This window comes from Lissotriton helveticus, chromosome 2_1 (genome assembly GCF_964261635.1).
Source record: "Lissotriton helveticus chromosome 2_1, aLisHel1.1, whole genome shotgun sequence".
NCBI classification, from domain to species: Eukaryota; Metazoa; Chordata; class Amphibia; order Caudata; family Salamandridae; genus Lissotriton; species Lissotriton helveticus.
In genome coordinates this window covers 834,764,433-834,779,596 of record NC_136059.1, presented here as the reverse complement: position 1 = coordinate 834,779,596, position 15,164 = coordinate 834,764,433, and the positions used below count along the sequence as shown (strand labels likewise).

Genomic DNA, 15,164 nt, shown 5'->3' with positions numbered 1-15,164 from the left:
ACTAAGGTTTTCCCTATTAGTAGTTACCTAGCGAAATAAGCAACATTTAGGCGTAATATGCTCACCTGTCTTCATGTTTTGCCACAAAATACGTAAACAAAAAGCACATTTATGCCGCATTTCATTATCTCAAAGCTGCTTATTAGTTCAGAATCAAATAATTCGTTAATTATGATTGCAACATAAGCAAAATTAGTTCCCACGTATTTCTGTGTAGGTGCAACTTTTTATTCTAGTTAATTTCACACATCACTCAATTAGTTCAAGTTATGATTATGGAAGTGTAATTTTACAAGGGGTACACAAAAAAATTGTTTTCTCCACCTTGCTCCATCAGAATGCAGTATGTAATGTGTGCAAAGTTCCTTTTGTGGCAGTTGCCACTGGGAAGCTGTAAGAGTTGAACTAATAAACCTTGATCTTCTTAGTACGAAGTCCGTCTTCATTTATGAATCACCACAAATTTGGCGACGATCTACAAGAAAAGTTTAACCCGTGAAGAGAAAACGAACCTACATGCGCACTTAATTGTAAAAGTAAAGGAGTAAAAAAATGGAGACTGTAAGTATGGCGTTTTTATTTTCTTGCATGAACAATGTCTTTACACCTTGTGCTGCTTTTAACAATGTATTCACATTAAGTACAGCCCTCACTTTATGTGCCAGCAGATGCAGCTTCCCACAACGCGTGACGGACAGGGCACACAAAGCGTTTGTCACCCACCGTTTATCGGTAATGTCAATATCCAGGCAGCGTCACATAGTTAAAAGAAAAGAAAACAACATTAAAGTAAAAGCGCTGTAAAAGCATTACTGCTTGCAAGTATCCACATTCTGAAAAGATTCACGATTCGGGACAATCTCTTTAGGGAGACATAAACGGGGTTTCAGCGCAGCGTCATAAGTCTGGCATTTCCCAAACAGACCTTGACGTCTCCGCAGCCACGCACGCAGCATCATTTATTTGAAAGGGGAAGTGTCTTTCTGGCAAAATTTCATCTAGAGACCAGAAATTGGAGCAGTGATTTCCTAATATTTCACAGGGTTTTGAAGTTAATGCAACTAAGCACGTCTTTTTACAAACCATAGCTTCCTTGGTGAAAGCGTTGTCTAGGAACTAGTTACGAGCATGTGAAGCATTCAACCACAGAGCACATAGTTGAAGTATTGGCTAGCATCCTTTGCTAGCAGTGGCATGTACAGTTTAAAAGTTGTTTTATTTGCATTTTCTTAAAAAAAACTTAAAGTCTAAGCATTGCACCATAGGGCCCTGCATAGCAAAACATTTGGAGTCATCATCAAGTGAAAAACATTTTTGTTTTACAGCAGCATTTGAAGAATTTAATATAAAAGCATGTCCAGTAATTGATGAACAGATCGGTGATACACACACATGAAATCGTTGTGTATCTTTTATTACAGGGAACAAAAACTGAGATACACACACATTCTGCATGTCAAGATATTCAATGACCGAGAAAATTGTATTTTTAAAATTGTATATGATTTTCTAATTTCTTTCTCACTGTAAACTTGCAGAGCATCAATGCACCTCCTCCTTTTTTGAAGGTTTCTGGAGATCCTCCTATTCCTTGGCACGCATGGTATAGGGCTTTCACTAAATTTCTAGGAGCAATTGGTGGGAACAGATATTGTTCTGAATGCAAGAAATTTCTGTTAAAACAAAGTTTGGGTTTTGAGGGGCAATCAGTAAATGAACATCTACCACCTTATGATGTAAGAGAGGGGGAGGAAGACATTGATGAGTATCAGCTAGTTTAAAAAAAAAATAGAAAAACAATTTGATGTCCAACCTAGTTTGATTGTTAACAGACACAAGTTTTTCACTAGGGAACAGCAACAAGATGAGTCCATTGTCACATATTTTGCTGTGTTGCATACATTAGCATCTGAAAATTAATTTGGGGCACTCACATCCCAACTCATTTGAGATCAAATTGTTGTAAGGTGCTGGGATAAAAAAGTTCAGGGAAATTGTTAGCGTTTAAGAACCCTACTCTCAATGAGACTTTTGACATCGTGAAGAGTGTAGAACTCCCACGGAAGTTGTCAATAGAATTGACTCTCAAAACAGAGAGTGGAATATCGGTTGTAAAGGGAAACACTAAGGAAAATACCAGTATCACACAAAATGGTGACCCGGAAAAGTTTTTACTAAGAGAAAAGAAGGGAAAGACAGTCTTTTCAATCAGAAGAACATTTGTTTCAGGTGGGGAAATCCTAGACATGGGTTCAAGCGTCGCCCGTGCCCTGCCATGAATGTCAAGTGCAGGTTGTGCTGAAGAGTGGGACATTTTGCCAAAGTGTGTCAATCTCCCAAAGATAAGATCAAAGTTAATTATGTTGCTGAAGGGGAGGCTAGTGATGATTCAGGAAGTGAACAAATTGAGAAAGATGTTATTGCTGTAGTCCAAGGGGGAGATGGATTGTGGTGACCAGTATGAGGACATATTCATTGATGACAAAACAGTAAATTTGCTTATTGATTCAGGTGCTAGGATGACAATGGTGACAGATGATCTTTTCAGGAAAATGTGGGGTGAAAAACAACTTCTTCTTCCGGACAGGAACCCGGTTACCTATGATGGAAGGAAAATTGAATTAACAGGATATTTTGAATGTAAATAAAATTTCAAAGGAAAAGTGATTGTTGGGAAAGTATATGTAGCAAAGAAAGGTCTGAATATTCTTGGGTGGTACCATCAAGGATAATTCGGAATGACACTAAGTCCTGGAAGGAAGGTACAGGTATCATTGGTTGCAGATCACCCTGTTGATGAACAAACCGCTCCTATTGGAGGAGGTGATAAGTGGATTTGCAAGTTTAAGGAAGTTTTTTGTGACAAGCTGGGAAAGATTGATGGTTTTAAACATAGGATTAAAGTACAGAGTGGTACAGGGCCAGTGAAGCATAAGCTGAGGAATGTTTCTTTCAGCATACAAGAGGACTTGCTCACTGCTCCATCAGGATTCAAGCAAGCTGGGCCGACGACGCCTGGAATGGCAGAAACCGGTCCCCGGAAGCTTGTCTCCTTTCTGGTGAAGAATTGGCTTGGTAGTTTGGTCTGCCCTGTTCCCATGATGCACTGGGCCAGGGACAGACTAATTTGCATATAGCCAGGTTCTGAGCTGGGATGGGGCAGTGAGCTAAATAACGGTGATGGATCAAGCCCTGATCTTTGGACTGGGTAAGAGTGGTCTGCTTTATTCAGACACTCTGTTCATCACCACCCCCTTTTCTGAATCATTTTGTCCACCATAAGCGTGGAAGGGTATACTCAGACATTAGTCCCTTGCTCACTGCTCCATCAGGATTCAAGCAAGCCGGGCCGACGACGCCTGGAATGGCAGAAACCGGTCCCCGGAAGCTTGTCTCCTTTCTGGTGAAGAATTGGCTTGGTAGTTTGGTCTGCCCTGTTCCCATGATGCACTGGGCCAGGGACAGACTAATTTGCATATAGCCAGGTGCTGAGCTGGGATGGGGCAGTGAGCTAAATAACGGTGATGGATCAAGCCCTGATCTTTGGACTGGGTAAGAGTGGTCTGCTTAATTCAGACACTCTGTTCATCACCACCCCCTTTTCTGAATCATTTTGTCCACCATAAGCGTGGAAGGGTATACTCAGACATGAGTCCCTTGCTCACTGCTCCATCAGGATTCAAGCAAGCCGGGCCGACGATGCCTGGAATGGCAGAAACCGGTCCCCGGAAGCTTGTCTCCTTTCTGGTGAAGAATTGTCTTGGTAGTTGGGTCTGCCCTGTTCCCATGATGCACTGGGCCAGGGACAGACTAATTTGCATATAGCCAGGTTCTGAGCTGGGATGGGGTAGTGAGCTAAATAACGGTGATGGATCAAGCCCTGATCTTTGGACTGAGTAAGAGTGGTCTGCTTAATTCAGACACTCTGTTCATCACCACCCCCTTTTCTGAATTACAAGAGGACTTGTCACAAGTTTTTAAAAAAAATTGTGAAGATGGAGTTATTGAGCCCATCGAATCGTCCATTTGGTTATCTCCTTTAGTTATATCAAGGAAGAAAAATGGCCAGTTTAGGGTATGTGTTGACCTTAGGAGTCTGCATAAAGTTATCTAGGTAGACTCACATCTCCTACCAGGTATTGACGACATTGTTTCCACATTTGTAGGTGCCAAGGTGTTCAGTAAGATAGATTTGGCATCTGCATATCACCAGGTGGTAGTTGATGAGTCATCTAAACATTACACAGCATTTGTTTCTCTCATCGGGATATTTCAGTTCTAAAGAATGCATTTTGGATTGGTATCCGCTGCACCTGTTTTCCAAACGTGTGTTGGAAAGTGTTTTGGGTGGCATAAAGGGAGTGGTGACTGTTCAAGATGACATACTTGTGGCAGGTAAATATTTGATCCATCATGATGAAATCATAGAATTAGTACAAAGCAAGTTACAAAAAGCAGGATTTGTTGCCAATGTAAAGAAGTGTGAGTTTGCGAAAGAAAGCATAGAGTATCTCGGACATGTCATTTCTAAAACAGGTGTTTCTACTTGACCTGGTTTAGAAGATGCTATCACTGATGCCCCTTGTCCAACTACTAAAGAACATGTTTCGTCCTTACTGGGTGTATGTGAATTCTATGCAAAATTGGTGGAAAATGTTTCTGCTAAAACAGTTAACCTAAGGGAATTGTTGAAAAAACAAGTGTTTGCAGGGTCTGCAGCGTGCCAAGATGAGTTCATCAATCTCAAGAAGGACATTTCTTCTGCTGGAGTTTTGGCACCTTTCCAAACTTTGAGGGAATGTATTATTACTGTTGCGAGTAAAGATGGTTTAGGAGCTACATTATCAAAAGGATACAAAACTGGAAAAGAAGTCACGTTGGGTTTTGCATCAAGGTATTTGAGGGAGAACAAGAAGATGTATTCCGTGACTGAAAAATAATTCTTGGCATGTTGTTGGGTCGTGGAGAGATTTAAATGTTTTTTATGGGGGAGGAGGCTTTTTACAGACAGATCACAAACATTTGGGTAATATGTTGAGTTATACTGTCATAAGAGATCACACCCTAAGATTGTCACGGTTGAGTGCTAAGTTATTACAATATGATCTGAAAATAGAATACATCCCTGGTGGAAAAAACGTCAGGGCAGACTATTTATCATGCTCACCCGTAGCTTTTGATGTAAACGGAAATGATTGGGATGAGGATTGTGAGGAGTGTCTGATAGCTGCTGTCGATGTCTGTCAAGGACAGGCAATCAGTGAAGATGATTCACCGACCGGTATTTGGTGACCTACATCTAGCCCCATGGTCTCTGACTATGACATCCGTCTTCATTTATGAATCACCATATTCTCCCACCCATCCTCCCTCGTCAATGTGCCCTAGTACATAATTGATGTCAGAGCATCGTTAATATGTGTGGTCAGGCCAGGCTATGGTGGCCTTGCATCATCTTTTGCCTCGAGTACCCTTGCCTCCAGCTAGTGCATGTATGTGTCCCATATTGTAATCCCTCAGTCAGTCCCGCCCCTGTGTCGGCCTCTGCAAATGCTGTTGACTCTGCTTTTGCCCATCTCAACATGAGATGGTACCAGGTCGACGCGGCTTGTGATTTCCATGCCATCATGACCTGGCGCTTGTATAGGACGAAAGGCATACAAACAAATTTGTGGAGGTATGTATCTCCCTTGGCTCTGTTCTGAATACCTAGTAAGTGGGACTCGAGGATAGGAGGGACTATGGGTGTCAACTAGGGACAATGTTATCCTTGCCACTTCTTCCAAGTCCCATTGTACACCCGGACAATCCCATGCCATGTGGAAACATTCTGTGTTCATGACCCCGCATCTTGGGCATCCTGGGTTAATCGTAGGGAAAATGTGTGATATGCAGTGGGACGTAAGGTATGTCTAGTGAAAATAATTGAATTGGGTAAAATGGAAACGCGTGTTCTGAAAGACATCTTTAAAGTGTCGCAGGGCTTGAGTTCATTGTTTGTCTGTCAATGGAGGGGGAAGGTCAGCTGTCCAGTGTTCTCTAACCTTAGCAACTCCCTGCTCCAGAACAGCTACGTATAGGGCTGTGATAATCTGGTGTGTACCCTTGAATGCCAACATGGTATGGAGCGGGGCTCCAGTCTTATGTTCCATCAGTACACATCCCCATGTGAAAGTCAGCACATAGCAGATAGCCCTGTAGGCCAGGAACTTCCCAGCTGTTATATGGGACACTTCCCTGAGTTTGGGGTAAGGGCTTAGTGCCCCGTTTATGTATAGGTTCCCTGTCTGAGCCACTCACGCTTCCTTCCAACTGGTTGCCGGCTCGTAGAAAATCTTGCAGAGTCAGCATCTGCCTCAGCAGCATCAGTGGTGAGTCTGGGTGGATCCCTACGTCCCTGAACATATTTCTGCCAGCAACATTTGGCCACTGTCATCAGTGGTAAGTCTCCCAGTTGCCCGGGGTTGGGGCATGAGAGCCAGATCTATATGGGAATCCCCGAAAAGAGGTTTAAGACCTCCAAACTTTCATCACATAGGGCTGTCTCTAGCCGCTGCAGGGGCCACCATAACTGGGCAGCTAAGAGCAGAGTTACAATTTAGGGGCAGCAAGAGTTTAGTTTTTTGAAAGTGAATCTGAACAACCTCTGCTGCATATAAGTTCCACCGATACCAATCGTAACTCAGAGAAGAAACACTTTGGGGGCGCGAGAGGAAGAGCTGAGAAATAATATAGAAGCCGGAGCAGTATCAGCATCTTTAATATGGCCATCCGATTCCCATAGGTGACAGTGGGAGAGATGTCCAAAAAGACAGCAAACTGTGCTCCGAGTTCATAGCCCTGTGGAGGTTGCCTTCCAGCAGATTGGCTTCATTGTGATATATATGTATACCTAAGTATTTAAAGGTTTTGTACTGCCATTGGAGGTACACCCTAGGAACAGCGCGACTGTCTGGAGTAGGACGGCGGGGGTAAAAACAGGATTTCATTCAATTCATCTGTAGACCTGACATTTCCCCAAAAGTCCTCTAGTAATGCCATCATCTCCGGCAACGCGGATTCCAGGTACACCTCAAGTAAATTAGCATGTTGTCTGCATATAGTGAGACAACATGGTGGGCATTTTGAACTGTCACTGTCACTGTCGGGCTGCCACCGGATGAATCAGTGAGGTGATCGTGCCCGCCATTTTGTGCTCGCGTCATCACCCTATTTGGTGAGTGATGTTGTGATGCTAGTGCGCCACTACAGTAAAAGTGTGAAAGTGGGCGACAGAAGCTATTGGGCAGACTGAGCAAGGGCATGCTGTGTGGGACATAAAAGAAGCCCTGCTAGAGGAGTGCCGAAGATGTGACACACTGCAACACAAGAAGACCGGTGCAGTCCGGTGGAAAAGGAGAGGGAGGTGAGAGGCTGCCAACAAGAACATGAACAAAGAAGAAGAGGGAGTGTGTGAGGTGTGTAGAGAGGTGCTCCACTTCAAAGATACACACAATAATAATGTTTTGCTCCTCGGTGATCTGACAGTGAGTTGACCCCGCACGCCATGGCATAGAATGGCACCTTGAAACATGATGCGCCCACATACAGCAAGGAACTGGTGATCGGAGTGGCAGCAGCAGCAGTGAGGATATGGGGATTTGTAGAAGTGGTGACAGAGGCAGCAATAGAAAAGAACACCCTCACAGGCAGCTGGGAGGAAAAGTGAAACCGAAACCGCCTTAGTAACGGGACAGCCTTAGGGGTGCCACAGTGAAGTGAAGAAGACGACATAACAACAGTGTTCCCTCCAGTGGGCGGTGACGGGAGCCCGTGTCTCTACACTCTGTTGTCTCAACTCTGTGGCCTCAACTCTAAAGCTTCCTTTGTATGATGCCCGGTGGAGCTACCTCGCGAACCTTAGGGGAGATTAACTTTGGACTCCCTCCTTTGACTATCACCTACCTAGCCGGACTTCAGGCAATCGCTCCCGCGTCTCTCCGGACCTTATCTTCCCCCTCTCTCTTCCCCCAACCCTCTCCGCTCCTACTCTTTCCAGCTTCTGTCCTCTACCATCACCTGACCCTGCCCCTTGTCACCACCCTGTTTCTCAGTGAACCTCTTCCCTCGACACTTGAGACCGAACTATTTTGTCTGATGCCCGATGGAGCTACCTGGTTTAGCTATAGGGGAGATGGGCCATGGATTCCCTCCTTGGTCGTCACCTACCCAGTCGGTCTTTAGACAGACTTCCTTTCGTCTCTACAGTTGTCTATTCCCTTATCCTCACTTTCTCACCACTTCTACCCCCACTACTTTTCTCTCTCCTTTCTCTCCTCTCCAAATGTAGTGCTGATTGTCTGATGTAATGTGTAATAATTGATCTTTTTCTGTTATATTGTTGAACCGTATTGTTGCACTTCCCTTCGTCTCTCCTGTCGTCTCCGCCCGCATCCTCCCTCTAGTTATGTCTCTTCTACTCACCTCTCTCAATGTATTGAGACTGAACTATTTTGTCTGATGCCCGATGGAGCTACCTGGTTTAGCTATAGGGGAGATGGGCCGTGGATTCCCTCCTTGGTCGTCACCTACCCAGTCGGTCTTTAGACAGACTTCTTTTCGTCTCTCCTTATTGTCTCTTACCTTATCCTCACTTTCTCACTTCCCCTACCCCCACTACTTTTTTCTCTCCTTTCTCGCCTCTCCTAATGTATTGCTGATTGTTTGATGTAATGTATAATTGTTGATCTTTTTCTGTTATATTGTTGAACCACATTGTTCCACTTCCTTTCGTCTCTCCTGTCCTCTCCTCCCGCATCATCCCTCTATTTTATGTCTCTCCTTCTCTCCTCTCTCAATGTATTGAGACTGAACTAGTGTGTCTGATGCCCGATGGAGCTACCTGGTTTAGCTATAGGGGAGATGGGCGTGGGTTCCCTCCTTGGTCGTTACCTACCCAGTCAGTATTTAGACAGACTTCTTTTCGTCTCTCCTTATTGTCTCTTCCCTTATCCTCCCTTTCTCACCTCCCCTGCCCCCTCCACTACTTCTCTCTCTCCTTTCTCTCCCCTCCTAATTGTATTGCTTCATTTTTTGATGTATTGTGTAATTTGTTGAACTTGTTCTGTTACATTGTTGATTCTCATGTAAAGCGCTCTGATACCTTCGGGTCTAGCCAGCGCTATATAAAACTCTTTTAAATAAAAAAATAAAAAAACTTCTATCCTCTGGTCTGCAGCTTTCATGCACAACCAACAAGCCAGAGGCTCCATGGCCAGTGCAAAGGGAAGAGGGGACAGTGGGCAGACCTATCGTGTGCCTCAACAAAAGTCACTTAGCAGAGATATTATTCACTGGTCTTAACTCTTATGCAAGGATGCCTGTAAAGGGTTTAAAGCCCCTCAAGGTAGCCTGGTCGCACCTGTATCACATCAAGCATCACAACAGGTAATCCAACCAAATGGTTTCTCTATGCCGAGGAACATTGCCACAGGAACCCCAGTGGTATGAAAGTCTGCTCACCATAGTCATAGTAGCCGGCTTGCTTTAGAAAGGTGCTTTTTGCACTAGGTTGTCAAGTAGAGGGAGTAGTCTGTTTGCCTGGGCTCTCCCCAGAAGACAGCATTCTAGGGTCAGCATTGAGAGCGGTCTGTTAGATCTCACTTTTAAAGGGTCACTCATGGTTTTTGGGAGGACTACTATAAGTTTTTCACAGAGTGTGTTGGGGGGGCTATCCAGAGTCTTGCGCATTGTTGCAGACCTCCAGGAGTTTGGGCATCAGGAGGATATTTAAGGTAGAGTACTATTCTATTGGTAACAAAACGCCTTTATAATAAGCAGAAGCAATAATGTTCAAGAGTTCGTAAACATATAGTTGTTGAAAAATTCTTCTTTTAATTCCAGGTGTTCACTTCCTTATCTCAGTAGAAATACATCCAATGGTACATCATAACACTTGATAGGTAGAATCACAGCCAAAAGATAAATGTAGCCAACATGTGTTTTGTCATTAGGTCATCACCCACCGACTTCCTCAGGGCAAAAAATTCATAAGGAAATTATCTGTAACTCCATTCACAGTATGTTCAATATTTGTCCATTCAGAACCTTGTGCCTTCAAAGTAATCCTCACCGAAAGAAAATATATTAGAGAATCTTACAAGCAATGGAAAGTACTCCATGGAAGAGTATCGGTGTCTCGCATCCCCACGTACTTGAACATATTTCTACCAGCAACATATGGCCACTATCATCAGTGGCGAGTCTGCCAGTAGCCCGGGGTTGGTGGATGAGAGCCAGATGTATATGGGAATCCCCGAAAGGAGGTTTAAGACCTCCAGACTTTCAGCACGTAGGGCTCTCCTTAGCCAATGCAGTGGCCACTGTAACTGGGCAGCTGCGAAGTAGAGTTACAAGTTAATGATGGCAAGAGTTTAGTTTATTGAGAGCAACTCTACACCAACCTTTGCCCCATATAAGTTCCACTGATACCAATCATAACTCAGAGAAGAAGCACTTTGAGGGCACGAGAGGAAGAGCTGAGAAATAATAAAGAAGCTGGGGCACTACCAGCATCTTTATTATGGCCATCCGATTCCCATAGGTGGCAGTGGGAGAGATGTCCATAAAGGCAGCAAACTGCGCTCCGAGTTGAGAGCCCTTTGGAGATTCCTTCCAGCAGATTGGCTACATTGTGATATATCTGTATACCTAAATATTTAAAGGTTTTGCACTGCTATTAGAGGTACACCCTAGGAACAGAGCATCTGTCTGGAGTGGGACGGAGGGGGGAAAGACAGGATTTCATCCAATTCATCTGTAGGCCTCACATTGCCCCAAAAGTCCTCTAGTAATGCCATCATCTCCGTGAACTTAGAGTCTAGGTATCCCTCAAGTATATTAACACATTATCTGCGTATTGTGAGACAACATGGTGGGCACCTTGAACCTCAATCCTCTGGTCTGTTGCTTTCATGCACAACCGACAAGCCAGAGGCTTCATGGCCAGTGCAAAGAGTAGAGGGGACAGTGGGCAGCTCTATCAGGTGCCTCAACAAAAGTCACTAATTAGAGATGTATTGACCGATCACAACTCTTATGCAAGGATGCCCGTAAAGAGTTATAAGCCCCTCGAGGTAGCCTGGTCTCACCTGCTTCATGTCAAGCATCCCAAACAGGTAATCCTACCCTAGGTGTTGAATGCCTTCTTTATGTCGAGGGACATTGCCACAGGATCACCGGTGGTAAGAAAGTCTGCTTGCAATACTCATAGTAGATGACTTGATTTAGACAAGTGCTTCATCCAGGTATAAAACCTGTTGGGTCATTTTGCACTAGGGTGTCAATTAGAGGAAGTAGTCTGTTTGCCAGGGCTTTCCCAAAGATTCAGCAATCTAGTATCAGCATGGAGAGTGCTCTTTTAGATCTCACATCTAAATGGTCATGGCATGGTTTTTGGGAGGACTACTATAAGATCTTCACAGAGTGTTGGGGAGCTATCCAGAGTCTTGCTCCTTGTTGTAGACCTCCAGGAGTTTGGGCATTAGGAGGACATTTAAGGTAGAGTGCTATTCTATCTTGAGGCCATCTGTGCCCAGTGTTTTACTGAAAGTGATTTTGAAACAGCTAGGCGCAGCTCATTGTGTTGAAGAGGGATGTCTAAGTCAGCTATCGTTACTGTGTTGAGCTCGGGAAGCAATAGCTCTCAGAGATAATCATGTAGGGTGGAGCCAGAGGGGCCCAGCACCGTTGGGTAAAGAGAACCATAATATTCAATGAGGGCCACATTGAGTCATCCTGTGTATTAAGAACTCTGCCATCCGCTGCTTAAATCGCACCCAATGGTGGGTGTGAATGGTTGTCACGCACAAGCCATGCCAGCATTCTACCTGAGCGGTTCTCCTCCCTGTGTAGTCTTGTGATGTAATGGTTGTAGTCCAGCCTTCCCAGTCACTGCTCTCAATCAGCCAGTCATTCAGTACTTGTAAAGCACAGCACTGTCACTTATAGGGGTATCTGGGCACAGAGGATGCTGTGTCACCATCAAATACTAAGTTTTTAGTCTCTTTATGAAATCAGCCTGGGTGGGTTAGGTGCGATGGTAGAGGGTAGTTTGTTCCAGGTCTTGGCAGTGATGTAGGAGAAAAAGCGGCCCCCATTTTGGCTGCAAAGGGTGTTGACAAGGGAAAGTGAGGAAGAGCGCAGATGTCTTGAGGGTTGACGAAAGTTCAGATGGTGGTTGATGTAGGATGGTTCTTGGTCACGGAGTGCTTTGTAGGCATTTATGAGGATCTTGAACCGGCATCTCTTCCAGATGGCGAGCTAGTGGAGGTTCCTGAGGTGCAGTGGTAACTTGAGACCATTTGGGAAGATCAAAGGTGAGTCTGGTTGCAGAATTCTGTATGGTCTACAGTCATCTGAGGAGCTGGGTGGGGATGCCGGTGTAGAGAGCGTTGCCGTAGTCGAGACAGTTGGAGATGAGGGCCTGGGTGACGGTCTTTCTGGTTTTGATTGGGGTCAATCTGAATATTCTGCGGAGCAAATGAAGTGTATGGAAGCAGCCGGAGGCAACAGTATTGACTTGTCGTTTCATGGTCAGTTGGCTAACATGGAGAATCCCTAGGTTGTGAACGTGGTCTGTTGGTGGTAAAAGTTTCTTTAGTAGGGGTCTCACTTCTGCATGTTTCCAGCTGTCTGGGAAGGTTGCTGTGGACATGGAGGTCTAGAGGATGTTGGTGAGTTTCATGCTGATTGCATTAGATCTGAGGTTGAAGAGGTGGTGAGGATGTCCTCTACTTCCATGTGTTCCCGACGCAGCTGTAGGATGGGTTTAACATAGCCGGCATATGAGGTCGGGCTGTCTCCAAACTATGCATGCCTTGTTCCTTGGATAAATGTCTCTATGCAGTGTCTTCCAGACCCACCGGGTAGTGGTAATGCAATATCCCCTCATCACAGGAGTGAGTCGACCTGCAGCCTCGATGTTAGAATGCAGGGACGAGACCGGCCCAATCTCAGTGTAAGTAGGAGCGGGCAGTATTCAGAGAGCGTGCATGTCAGAAATTCTTTATAGGGATTGAGGTGACCAGTTGTATGCTAGGAAGAAACAGGTCTATGTGGGTATGAACGCCATGGAAGGGAGAGTACAAAGTATACTCATGTTGCTATGGGTGTTGGAGGCTCCTTTCGTCACAGATCCCATGTTGGATCAGCCAGTCCCTGAGATACTTAGTGATTCTGCAATAGGTCACCCCGCTAAGGGGGGCATTGAGCAATCGCAATGTGGAGGACGCAGTTGAGATCATTACTCCACACATCAGGAGTGTGGGGGTCATGCAACAGTACTGGGGTAATTTGCCTAGGAAGGCCTGCATTGGGTGCATACAGCACCACCATCGTCATGGGTCTGTCATCAAGTCGCCCTTCAACCATGACTTATCTACCATCGGAGTCAATTGTTTGGTGGCGCTTAACCAATGTGGCTATACCTCGCACATTCCAGGTTATGAAAATGTACTCTGGAGTCACATGCATATTAGGGATAGTTGCGTGTGTAGTGGGGCAGGAGGTGAGAAGTGGCGATATTGTCTGCAGGGTGTCAGGTATTTGCAGAGGAACCGACTTCCTGCCCCCTCCAGTGTTTGATCTTCTGTGAGGCATGTGGTAAATGGTCAAGGCATGCAGTGACTGGAGCTGTAGTCCTCAAAAAAACGAAGGGTACTATAGCAATAGAAACAATCCCTCCCACCACCCCCCTGGCAGGGAGAGTACCCCATCCACGGCCATACTTCAAATTAGCAAGCAAACAGATCAGGAAACTAAACAATACAATCAGCCAGTCCATTACGGTAAGCTTGAGTGTGGGTAGCATCAGAATCAATAGCCCTGTATATAGTACTTTCAGTAAAAAGTTCTCCAAGTTATGACTGACCACTCAGTTTCAACCCAAACTCCTGCCACAGCCCAAACTCGCTGTGGGGCATTCATCTTACCACCCTGAGAGAACAGCAGGTCAGTGTCACAGGTAATCAGTGCTGCAGGGTTCGGCAGTGGGCCCCGGGCATCGCCGTCAGTGTAGATTACTGTGCCACAAGAGCCTGAGTTGTGGTCTGATGTGCTCTTGGATCTGAGGACCTCGGAAGGATTACAGATGTGTTGCCATACAGTCTGAGCCTGTTCATGGGCTGCCTGTCCCAATGTTGGTGTAGTTCAGGACTTACAGGAGCGGCATCAATTTCATTCTGCTGTGAGCAGTTCCTCTGAGTCGGGAGATGGTGCCCGTCGCTCTGCTAGGTCTTTGGCTTGAAACCATGTTCAAGCGTCATTCAGGGTCTAGAAGCAGTGAGCGTGGTCTCCGTATGTAACATTGAGTTACGTGAGAAACTGGAGAGCGTACTTTAGTCCCAGCGCACACAGTTTGGGTTCACAGCCATGTAGGAGGCGTGCCGACGTTGCACCTCTGCAGTGTAGTCCGGGTATGCTGCGATCTCTCAGTTTTCATAGCACCATGTTCCTTTTGCCCAGAAGAGCTGAAGAACATAGTATCTGCCCTGTAGATGAGGCCTCATGCAATCACCCGGCGCAGGGGTTGACCCAGTAGGCAGTGAGCTTGTTCAATAGTAATGAATTTCGGTATCCTGCCAGCCAGCACTGTCTCCGATAGCCACTGCTCGAGGAAGAATTTGAAATTAGGGCCTTTGGGCGTTCTAGGAAGCCAACAAAATGCACGTTGTTACGCCGAATGCAGCCGTCGGCATCCTTCATTCAGCATTGAACTGTGGGACTCATAGCAGTTTGTGTAGATTCTGTGTCGTCAACTCAGTCCACCAGTTGCCGACTGTCAACATGGAGCAGCCTGGCATCCAAGGATACTGAGCCAATCTTAGACTCCAGGGGTGTTATGATGTTGAGCATGGCTTGCAGGTGCACTCAAATTGAGTGAAATGGCGATGAAGGGTGACTTCAAGGTGGCACAGAGGTATGTAATCACCCGCCACACTGCGTGGGGCTGCCCCCATCAAGGAATGATTCTTTTTGGCCTTGGGCTTCACCATAGTCAACAGGGGCCCTGAGGCTCATGTCATCAGTGTAACCTCTGTCACAGAGGGTGGCCACATACACCCCCACGGGCGAGTGAGTAGCATCAGGGGGCCATTGGGACAAAGGACCAGCTGGTGCCCAACCGA

General features: G+C 45.6%; 1 long non-coding RNA gene across 1 annotated transcript in view; it reads left to right on the top strand.

Annotated features, from left to right (window-relative positions):
- Window positions 1-15,164, top strand: part of LOC144818281 (uncharacterized) — a 124,918-nt gene that overhangs the window by 88,369 nt on the left and 21,385 nt on the right. Inside the window, exon 3 of the long non-coding RNA XR_013607081.1 lies at window positions 429-561. This is a non-coding gene — a long non-coding RNA (uncharacterized LOC144818281). The remainder of the gene's footprint in view (window positions 1-428; window positions 562-15,164) is intronic.